The sequence below is a fragment of the Suricata suricatta genome, chromosome 11 (assembly GCF_006229205.1).
Source record: "Suricata suricatta isolate VVHF042 chromosome 11, meerkat_22Aug2017_6uvM2_HiC, whole genome shotgun sequence".
Lineage (NCBI taxonomy): Eukaryota > Metazoa > Chordata > Mammalia > Carnivora > Herpestidae > Suricata > Suricata suricatta.
The window spans coordinates 107,068,732-107,071,282 of record NC_043710.1 but is presented as its reverse complement, the minus strand read 5'-3'; the positions used below and the strand labels follow the sequence as shown (position 1 = coordinate 107,071,282).

The window sequence follows — 2,551 nt, the reverse complement described above, 5'->3', positions numbered from 1 at the left end:
CCCCCTGAGGCAGCCTCCACGCCGGGGAAGCTCCCTCTGGGGGCTGCTGCTCATAGGGTTGCTGACTCCCTCTTCCAGGGCAGTGGGGTCCTGCGGCACCCCGGCCCACCCGTGCCCCCAGGCAAGAGAAGGGAGCCTAGACTGCCGCACTTAGTGGAACCAGGCGTGCCCCATAGGGACTGCCTCATTGCCTCATGCCCCACAGAGAGCTCCTCATTATCTCCAAAGGTGCCCGGTTGGCACGATGCCCTCTGAAATCCCGGTGTGCCTTTACCCCCCCGGGACAGCCCAGAGTGTCTCAGTAACCTTCCAGGGTGTCCCCAGCAACTCCCGTTGCTGTCTCACCGTGCCCCAGTGTCTTTCTCGTAGGATCCCAGTACAGCCTGGCACTCAGAAATTCCAGAACTCTCCAGTACCCCCATCCCAGTGTTCATCAGGACTTCCAGGGCAGTTCATCAGTTTCCCAAGTACCCCTCCTCCCCACCGCTGCCAGCCAGGGGCGGTGCCTGGAAGGGGACTTGCCACCCAGGAAGGGAGAGAGGTGCTTTGCCCCCAGCCTCGGCAAGACTCCTTGGGAAGGGGCGGGAGGGGAAAGGGAGAGGAAGCTAACATCTGGTGAGTGCCAGCTATGTCACCTCTTGCGCATTTTATTTAGAGAAGTGGACTGATTTTTTCCTAGTCATTAAGTGGCAGGGAGAGATCTGGGGGCAGCTCCCTTGGTCCTGCTGCACCCCTGCAGAGAACCAGAGGAGGCAGATCCCAGGGGCCCCCTTCCTTCCCCCTGCTGGCTGAGCTGTTTTCTCAGTTCCCAGGAAACCGACACCCCACAACTGGCGAGGCTTCCTTTGGAATGAAGCTCTCTCCCTGGGAACATTGTGGCTGCAAGCGTGAGATCACACCCCCGTCAGGTGTCAGGTGCTCCCTCTGTGGCCCACCAGACCTGCAGACTGGCCCAGAGGCACCCAGTTCCAGGGACGGGCTGAGGTCATGGGCCCACCCCTGGCCCTCCCTTCAGCCCTGGCCGTAGCCCCAGACTCCAGGCTCCAGGGTAGATCAGCCTCCCCTGACCCCTCCCCTGGGCTGGCTGTAGACACGCGGCCCATGTCGGCCGCCCATCTGCTTCTCTTCCCCTGGCTGCCTTCCCGGGCACGGGAGACACTGGCAAGGTGACTTTGAACTGTGCAGACGCAAGCTGGAAGGGGGGATGGGCGCAGCTCTGCAGGTGGGGAAGTGAGAACTAGACGGGGACCTTTCCCTCCCCTGCTCTAGCTCGGTCCCCTCTCTCTGAGCATGGATGCGGGGGCAGAGAAGGCAGGGAGCACTGGGTGAGGGAGTCTGTGCTGGTGGGCTGGCTTCCATCCACCTGCTCCGCCCCCGGGGGTGCAGAAGACAGGAGGGGTGAGTCTGGCCCTGGGCTGGGCAGCAGCCGCCCTCCCCATGCAGAGTGGGGAGAGGAGCGTTCTAGCATATCTTGGCTCGGCAGCCATCTCCTCCCCCATCAGCCCCATTTTGGTGGAATCTTTGAAAAGTGTGTACTGGACGGTTTAGGGTTCAGAGAGTTTAGAGACAGACCATGTAGGTTCATATTCTTCTCCATCATAATAGCCATGTGACCTTGGACATGTTACTTAGGGTTTCTGAACCCCAATTTCTCCATTCATGAAGTGTGGCCGATACTGTTACTTACCTGTCACATAGTAAATGCTCAATTAAAACATTTAATGATATACGCACTTCTTCATGTGCGTATGTGCGTGTCATACGTGATACATGCACCCATGAAGCACACGTCATACAATCATACTCGCACACATACGTGATTGTGTGTGGGTTTTGTATGTGTCCACTTTGCTCCTTGTTGCTGCCTCCGGAAGTTGGGTGAGGGTGACAGCTCTGCTCCTGAGCACGCGGGCTGCCACTTGGGGGGCTGAGTTCTGCTCAGGACAGTCAGGTCCAGAGGGGAGAGGGCGGAGCCTCGCCCAGGGAAGGGAAGGACACAGGGAGGGGCCTGGCCTGGGTCAGGAGCCCCCGCCGTCTGAGGCGGCTAGGGCTTGAAGCAGCAGGGAGCACATATGTGCTGGAGCCCCCCCCACCCCCCCTTCCGTCAGCGTCCACACGGTGCTCTCCGCCTCGGGGTCCCCACGCTGCCTCTGTCAGAGCCCTGCCCTGCTGCTTGTGTCGGCGGGGAAGAGGGTTTCTAGCTCACAGGTTGGCTCCTCCTACTGGTTTACCTAAACTGGGAACAGTGTGGAGAGTCTGTGGCCTGGGGCTCCTTCCGCGAGGCCTCAGGGATGGGAGGGCCTCTGGCTTGCTTTCTGCGGGAGGTGGGCTCTCTGATAGGAACCTCGGGTCCGGGTCCGGGTCTTCACCTGAGGATCTACTGATTAGGAGCTGACGTTCGCTTGAGGGAGGGGCTCTGCCCTCCGCGTCCTCTTTACAGGCCCCTACTGGTCCGGGAAGCCGTTAGCCCTGGCAGGCGGAGGGTGGGGAGGAAGGAAAAGGAGATGCTCCCTGACATAGTGGTGTTCCTGGTGGCGGCGAATTGGGGACT

General features: G+C 60.3%; 1 protein-coding gene across 1 annotated transcript in view; it reads right to left on the bottom strand.

Moving 5' to 3' along the window:
- LOC115272700 (extensin-like) overlaps positions 1 to 2,551 on the bottom strand; it is a 16,292-nt gene that overhangs the window by 807 nt on the left and 12,934 nt on the right. The gene's annotated exons all lie outside the window — the stretch shown is intronic.